We start from the raw sequence: 9270 nt of genomic DNA, 5'->3' as shown, positions 1-9270 counted from the left end.
TAAGATAAAAATGCAAGATGATAAATACTGATGTCTAACAGCTATAAAAGGAAGTATAAAGAGCTGCAAAGAATTTGAATATGAGAGAGAAGAGAGAACCAAGCCCATGGTGTCTACACTGGGAAGATTCGCATATAGAATTTACTCTTTGAGCTCCATGTCCACAAAGAAGACTTAAATCTGTTACAGATTCAGACCTAAAGACAACCAATGACCTTTATCTGATATTCGACCCAGTAGAATACACAACGTGATATTAAAACAGAGTAATATTATTATGTGACATTCATTATGATCAGAGTGCCTAAAAGACCCAGCCAAGCTGAAGGGTGTACTGTGTTCAGTGCTGCAGAGACAAATAGTAAGGGACTGTTCCAGCCTTGAGGAACTTTTAATTCAAATAGCAGAGAGAAAGAGAGAGAAAGGATAATTTATTCCAGTTTTACCTAGGAAGAATTAGGGCAAATTAAGGCAAAGGGGTTAAAGTCCCTAAGGGCCTGGTTACTACAATGCTCAGCAAGGCCATTTTAAGGCATCTGATCCTATAAAGATCCTGTCTTCTCCCAGGCTTCTTACAGACATCCTGGAAGGGGAAGCCATTATGTTGAACAAGGTATGCCTACAGTATGAAACCAGTTTTACACTCCACTTCTCCATCAGAGTTTGGTACCTTATTCAACCCTCCCAGAAGATGTCTACCTCTGTTAAGATTCACAGTCCACAAACCTTTCCTGACAGTAGACCAAAGCCTTTTCTTTCAAAAGCGTGAAACAAGTCACGCCTTTCTTTTAGAAAACATTCACCAGAGAAAGAGTCTCTTAACCTCTTCTATTTATCTTCTCAGTGATTAGAGTACTCCATCCAAACGGGGGAAACATGATTTTTTTCTTTTCATCTCGAGAGGACTGAAACCCACATCCCTGTGGTGGCTGTAGGCTAATGGATGGGAAAGACTAGAGGAATGGAGAGTGCATTCTTAACTATTGAAGCTACTTTCTATTAATTTCTTTTCTGCAAAGATTCATTGGACCAGAAGAAGCAGATGCAAGAGATTAAACAGTAGTCCCTAACTGAGGCCCCTGGGTTCTAGTCTTCTGTTTCAGGGTTGGTTTATATTATACCCAATGACTGGTTAATGCTGTGTTTAATGTCTGGAGCCCAGGACTCCCCCATGTTGCTGGTTCCTTGAACTCCTGACTCTGAAGAGCCATTTCTCCTTTTTCACACACAGATTTAAGTGGAGCAGTTTCAGTAGGAAAGACTGGGAAGGTGCTTACTGCAGTATAACTATAGCTTGCTGATTAGGGCATAGATGCAGGCAAAAATCTCTTTAAGCAAAGGCAAAAACTACCTGAGACTCCTTTACCTTAGGGCAGTCCCTTAAAACCTAGGTGTACTAAAAGAGGGAGCATATGCCATCAACTACCTGTGTGCTCTGCATGGAGCACAGCTTGACAGATGGGCTTGTGAAATGCAAACTAGATCAAGCAGCTTAGGAAAGAGGGGCAGCAGATACCCAGTCAGTAGAGTCTGGAGGTTTGAGGATAAGAACATATTCAGAAGCAGAAGTCTAAGATGAAAAAGAAGATTTTTACAAATTTCAGGTGCTTCTAGAATTAGGTGACAGCCAAGCAGAGATTTTGAGAACTGTAGTTTGGGATTTTGTGTCTACACCATTTTGTCAGTCTAGATTTAACAGAGTTGCCCAGGCACCATAACAACTTCAGGTTTGGAGAATTCACGTGCACCTCCCAGGTTCAAGATGTGGGCATGCTCTGCCCCTTCATCACAGCTTCCTGCCAGGGCAAGGCTGGCTGTGCATGAACTCTTCTCCACATGCACAGGTACTTCTCCAGTGCCATGGTTTCCACAGACAAGACACCTGGCAAAGGGGCTGACTGAGAGCAGAAGCAAACAAGTCCCATGTCTGAACAGTGGGGAATCAGGGTGCTAGGGTACACGGCAGGACTATGCCAGAAGGAGGCCTGGGTGCAAGACTCAGGGTGCCAGGAACTCGCCCCCATGATTTCAGCCCAGGACACCAGTCAGACATCACCAGCTCCTCTTCAGGAGGAACCCAGGCCAACCCTGCTGTGATAGGAAATTTTGGGAAAAATCAATCAACTTTATTTTAGGGGTTCTCAACATATGGGACCACCAGACAAGGTAATCACAAATGGTCCACATCTGGTCCCCAGACATATTAAACAGTAAAATGTATAGTCTTACTGGCTCTCAGAGAAAGTTTTGATGGTTAAGAGGTGTCCCTGGTTTAAAAACTCCGGAAACCATTGCAATATCACATGAGAGAACCCTGGATGAATGAGTAATCCAGTCACCCCTTTATCAGAAATGCACATTATGTGATATGAGAAGACACAGTAGTCTTGCTGTTTTATAGATACATACTGTATTTCTTATTTTAAGGGAAATAATACAAAAAATGGGAGGACACTGACTTTAATTATGGTTATACCTAATTCTTCACTGATATTAGTGTGAGATCAGAAACTTTTGGGGGAAGAACTCTAATTAAAAGTTTATTGAATCAACACTGAAGTATTTAAATGAAGACCATCTCTCCTCAAAGTCCATACAAATAGTGACTAATACTAACATTCTATTACATTACCATTTTGTTTGAAAAGACTTTTATGTTTGTATGTCAATGTGGCTGTCTGCAGTTTTTCACTTCCCCGTCCCCACATTCATTGATAYAAATAAACAATAGAAAACCATACATGTTATATGCATAAAAGAAAGGTTGCTGTAAAATGTATATGACACATCAGTAGTAAAGCTGCAACATGTCTTATTTCTTTTAATCTTGGTCCCTTTCAGAGAATACAAATTACCTACACCTTTTAATTCTATGCTTTAAACATGAAAAAAAACCAAAGGGCTATAATTTATAATTACCAGGCAAAAATAGTATTAATTTGCACAGGGTGTTTTTAATATATTTGAAGAGACCCATAAAGGCTAAAAAACTAGGCTTTCCCCTGTTTTCTTGGTATTAATCAACTTTCTGTAAAAAAGAAAATGTTGCGGGAAATAATGGGACAGTTTTCCCACGGACTCTTTCAGTACAAACAAAGAATGGCATCACTGTTTTTTGTCTTCAGTACAATACCCTCCTATCCCATCAACACAATTTTTTTGTATTATTATTACTACTATGGAGATAGTGAAAGGCAGGAATACAACATTCACAGGCTTTGCCAAGTACAGCAGATTACGTACATGAATAGCTAACTGCACACTAGGGGGTATGATTTAGGTCAAATTTCTTATTTCATTCCAAAAGAATATAGATTTTTAAGCCATTCATTGTTTAATGCACCACACAGCTTACACACATACACATACATATACATAACATGAACTCTCTCTTTGCGGGGGGGTGTGGGGGGGGGTGGGGGTGTTCCAGAAGTATTTTGTATTCCTAACCAATGAAGAATGGCAGGAATTGATAGTCTGTAACAAACTGCTATGAATGTGTCTCAAAGCTCTATGAGTACTCAGAACTAAAAAAAGGAAAAAGAAAAAAGAATTTATTTAGGGGCAAACTGTGATCTGAAACTCTTTAGGATTATGATACAAAACCCCTTCTGGTTCAACAACTGCTCAATATATTACTAGAAACCAACTGACTAAAAGTACCTAATGTCATACCACTTTGAATAGTGTGACTAATGGAAATGGTGATTCTTTTATGTTACTTAAAGAGAATACAAACATGTATTATGAAGCAAGTCACATGAGTTCAGATAATCTCCTAACTTTGTTTGGTTAGCACTGTGAGAATCAGAAAGGAAAACCTTTTTGCTGCCAGTCAGTGGAACAGTCCTTAAATCAGTGCAGACAGGTTAAAACACAAGGAACCGTGTTAGACAGAAGTCTGCTGGGTTTCTTTTTCCACTGTGACCCTGCTTTGTTAAATATTCTAATTTCTGAAAATATACAATAGCAATCATTTGAAATGTCTTTGTCCCAATTACCAAGTGACCTGGTAACCACTCTGATCCTAACGGTGGTGGCCTAATATGCAAAACAGGAATCAAGGACTTGCCTTGAGTAATATGGATTTAATACCACTATCTACACACTTTAAAAGCTAAGATCTGTGTTAATGGWTACAGAATTGAACAGTTGAACGCTTTAAAGCAAGAGAGATTCACATTTTTCCTATACGTGGTCTGGGACCTATCAGCAATTAACTTCTAATGCTAACATAGCATAGTTTGGGGGATACATTTTTCTGTCAAATTTAATCTGAAAATATTAAAATCAAGCATTACAAAAGGCTTGGAGATAGGCAGATAAAAAGATAGAAAAATAGATAAATAAGGTATCCTCCATTCTACATATTTATTTTTAATCATATTAAGCAGTTTTGTATAACTCCATTATTATTACTCCTCACTATTATAACTTTCCAGTTCTCTGAACTTTAGAAACAAAACACACCATGTCTTTCTGCTGGGTTGAAGTGAAAAATGAATAATTGAGGAGCAGGATTTGGAATCACTTGTACCACATCATGGAAGGAGGAAGAGAAGAACTAAGGATTCAAAATCAGCTCTCTCCCAGGGAGATGAGACAAAAGGTAAGAGATGATAAGAGAGGAGAAGAAGTGACACTAGATTAGTACTGAGGAAGAAACAAAGTAGGATAAGCCTCAAAGAGTGATAGAGAGAAAGAAAAGAAATAAAAGGAGGAGAAGATATCACTGGAAACAAAAAGCTATGTCTTTAAAAGACTCTCTGTGTAAGCTTTCTGGTAAGTGGCAGTAAATGAACATGCTTCCTCTGCTGAATTACTCATTAATTATTCTAGGGCCAAACAGGGACAGTCCGCCAGCACCTGGAGAGGATACAGAGTACAACCATACAGGTCCATAAGGACTTCAGGGAGGTTTTGTACCTCAGGACGACATAGCCTACTCTCTCCAGGTCAAGCAAGCTGATCTGCAGGCATAGGCACAGTATCTAGTATGAAAATAGGATAACACTAACTTTTATCCTAAGATTAACTGCCAAGAATCACAAGGGTCATCTGAGCAGTGATTATTCATCAGATAACACAGCCACTTGCATACACACAAAGCACAGCAGTTACATAGGATCTTACTGAAGGTCCATTAAGTCAATGCAAAGACTCCTGTTGACTTCAATAGAGTGTGGAGTTTCATGGCTTTCAAACAATAGCTGGCTCCTGACATCACTCTAGAGGCCCGATTTACCCCTGGAGAAGTTGCAGAGAAACTCCTTTTACTGTCAGGAGCAATAGGACTGAGTCCTCTGTCCTTAATCCCTGCAGAAACTTCAACAGGGCACTGCAGCGTGCTATCCACAGAAAACTCCCAGAAATGCCCTTCCTGCATCATGCCTTCTGTTGGTGCAGTGTACTCTAGTGCACTCACCAAAACAATTTTGCCTCAAAAGAGAAAACAAATGTGTTGAAGAATTCTACAGCCACACCGCACATAGATTTTGAGAAGCAAAACATTTTGTCTCTTTACCTGTTCCTGCAACAACTGGGACTATCAAAGGTCTCAATACATAGTCACTAAGGGAGAGTAAAGAAGCACATGGAGGATTTAGAAGGATTCCACAGGAAACAGTTGTCTGTCTGCTCACATTCGGTATTTTTAGTAGCTGTGAAGAAAATAATATAACCTCTGTTGGCAAACACTGCAGATGAGGCAGATGGTCACCAGAGTTGTAAGATAGGGTTAGGTTACTTGCAGAGATGACCTAGATCACCTGGTCATCTGGCTCTACTCAAATGTGTTGCCAAATGTAAGATTTTATGCACAGGAAAAGGCCACGTGCAGGTTATGGCTTGCATCATGTAGAGGAATGATTCTGAGAAATTCTTAGACACGTTGAAGAGCACTTTTCAGGGTAAATAGCTTTAAGTTCAAAAGGAAATGGAACATCATGGCTCTCACTGATGATCAGAGGCGTCTTGTCTCTATGAGATCTAGTGGTTCCCACATCAACCCGCTTCACAGCCTCCTGAAGTTCCTGCCATTTGTCTGGAAGTAGCCATTTCTCAGAAAAGTTGGCAAGATGATGCCATCTAAAATGCACAGTATTGGGGGAGCAAGCTTATGTATACTGCCTCATTTTGAGTGCTTGCAGACGGCCAAGCAAACAACATCTCCCAAAGTAATGTTTGACTAAAAAGAGCTAGCACAGTTTTAGATGTAAATACTGAGTAGCAAAAAAGACATATTGTGTCTATCTGAGGCTTAGTCTGAGCCAGTGTTGCTCTCAGGCTGCCATCTCAGCTTTTCAGACACTGTTTTTTCAGATTTTTCAGATCTTCTGTTTTTTAAACAGTGTCATTTCTGCATTATCATTTCTACCTGCTTATATAGGTCAGCAGACTGGAAGAGCATATGATCCCTCATCTGGAAAGCAAATCCCCTTGTGGACACATAAATGTGTATTCACCTGTATAACCTGTATTGCTCAGATTAACTAAAATAAGCTACACTGGCAAAAGCACAGTTTTACTAATACGAGATGCATCTGTACTAAAGGCACTTTGCCAGCACACTCCATCAGTATCCCTGCTGGAAGATGTCCCTTTTATATACACAAACTAAGTCTACGGTCATCGCAGTTTGTTTTGTTTACATTTTTTAAAATGAAAATTTGAAAATATCAAATGAGCATTGCACTGAAGTCTGGCTGTGGCTGCAGAAAGCCTGAGAGCATGCCTGTGAGTATTATGAATTTCCCCATTCATCTCACTGCTGGGGATTTCAGTGTTAGCTCCCTCTAACTTCCCTGAAAATTAAAGCACATGGGGAGGATGGGGAGGAACTTATTGTTAAGATCCCACCATCATCTCCCAAGCAGCAGCTCGTTTTGGCACTAGGCRTGAACGACTCCAAAAGATTCCTAATTATTATTTCTGTTGTTAGTCAAACCAAGCCAAAGGAACGCAGCAAGGCACTTGAGGCGTAGCACTAGCTAATAAGCCTGAGTAGTCCCAGAGAGAGACCCTGAACATATTTAAACCTCTGTGAGAGGAAGACAAGTTTGAGGAGCTCAAAGATCCTGCATAATTACTTGAGTCGTTAGCATAAGTTGGTGAAGCTTTGAAAAACAGCATTTCCTTTCTATTCCCTGATCCTTTTCTATCTCACTCCTTTATATTTTTCACTCCCAGCCCTTTTCCCCTTCATTGTCCAGTATACTGCAATGGTGAGACCTCTACTACAAAAGATTGTGTCCAGCTCTAGTATTCCCTATTTTCTTACAGAATCAAACACCAATGGCATTAAGGAATGATTCCAGAAACCTGTCTTACAAAGGAAAAGGAAAACAACTTAAGAGACTTGATCTATTTGTTTATTTGAAAACAAAGTAGGTAAGTTCTTGAAGCAATCTACCAGTACCTACACTAATGAGGGTTGCTAGTTCAAGGCTTTAATCTATGAGAGAAGACATAACAGGATCCAATGCCAGAAACGTAAAGCTGGAAAAAAATAAACTGGAAAACAGGCAAATGTATTTCAATGTTGAAATTAGCTACTGAAAGGCACCACAAAGGGATGCAGTGCACTGCCCTCTCTTCTATAGAAAGAGCTGGAAGCTCAGCTTCTTCATTTAAGATCTGCAGGATGCAAAGAGTATTTGCCTGAATTATCCTTTGAGTACACAGATTTCCAAACTGAATAAACACTGCATGTGTTGGGCGTGGTTCTACTATTGCTACTTTTAGGAAGATTCTTCTCTTAAAGTGTAGACAAGAAGGCACTGCAGTTAATGCATTTTAGGGTAGATTAATCTGAGGCAGAGGTGGTTAGAGCTAAGAGAAATATAGCTAATTCAGACCTGAACAATCCCTTGCACCTTCACATATCTGGCATAACATAAGGCCCTCAGAAGTCTTTCAAGTCTTTTCCTGTTCATATCAAGGAAGAGGTCGCAAGTCACAATCCTCAGAATAGTCTATGTAGATAGAAGAAGCAGTGGCAGGGGCAATATGTTTTGTACTTTCATGGACTACAAATTGATGTTTTGGGGAAAACACCACGGAACACAGGATGATTATGAGATTGAGCACTCCCAAGGGAAGAGACCTAGGTGCTGTCTCAAGGCAGTGAATAAGCATGTTCATGCTGAGGAAAACTATTCCTGCTGAGAAAAACTACACAGAAATTCCAGAAAGAATTTTATCCATCCTCACTTAGTGTGGGGATTGCTGCTAGAGATGGCCTCTAAAATGGAAAGAAAGCAAAAAAAGGAACTTAAGAGAACCAGAAAGGATATGCCTCCTTCCCATTACCTTAACAAGAACAAATGAGGCTCTTTAACCAAACACTTTGGTAGTAACAGCAATAGCATTCCTCCCAGAGGCTCTGATAACACCATCTATCAGGAGAGAAGTGCACAATCCTGGACTTGGATTTCTATTTTGAAACAGATTTTTTGCAGCACTGCACTTCAGATTATTTAGAGTGATTTCAGAGGCAGTTTAATGTCCTCATGCAGAAGGGAAGAGCTGACAAAGCCCTGTATGTCAGGATAAATTACCAGGTGCAGGTGGCAAGGGCACGTGCCAACTTCATGTCAGGTCTTTCCATTTCATCCTCACTATAATAGGAGGTTAGAATGCTTTGTCTGTTTAGAATCCTTATATGTATTTATGGTTGAATTTTGTACTTTCTGTCAACGCTAATATTGACAGAAAACCATACTTTGCTCAGGTCAGTAAAACAGGGGCTTTAGCTAGGAAATTTCCAGGGGCTTTATGCTATCTGCTGACCCAGGGGAATTCCTAGGGGGATGTAACTGTAATAACATCCCGTTGAAAATGTATTTCAATTGACTACTACGGAAAAAGGCTTCTCATTCATTCCATCCTTCTCTCACCCTTTTGAGGAATTACTTTTGGGACTGGCAAAGACCAAATTCTCCATCTGCTGTCTTTGCGGATTTAAGTAAACCTGCTGTCGCCTTTTGCACTGCAAAAAGAAATAAACATGGGAAACTCCCCCCCCGTTTTGCTTTAACCTGCTCAGCGCCGAGGCAGGAGCCCGGCAGCCTGCAGCCGCCCGCGCCGGCCGGCGGCAGCGGGGAGGCGGAAGGAGCCCGCGGGCGCCGGGCAGGGCCCGGGGCTCCAGCAGGTGTCGCAGCCCTCCGGCCCAGCCCCTCACCCGAAATGGGTGTAAAAGCCCCCGCGCCTCGCAGAAAGGCTCCCCCGGCCCCGCGCCCGGCTCGCTGCGAGGCGGCGGCACCGCCAGAC

This window comes from Apteryx rowi, unplaced genomic scaffold (assembly GCF_003343035.1).
Source record: "Apteryx rowi isolate R43461 unplaced genomic scaffold, aptRow1 scaffold_731, whole genome shotgun sequence".
NCBI classification, from domain to species: domain Eukaryota; kingdom Metazoa; phylum Chordata; class Aves; order Apterygiformes; family Apterygidae; genus Apteryx; species Apteryx rowi.
This window is presented reverse-complemented; position numbering follows the sequence as displayed.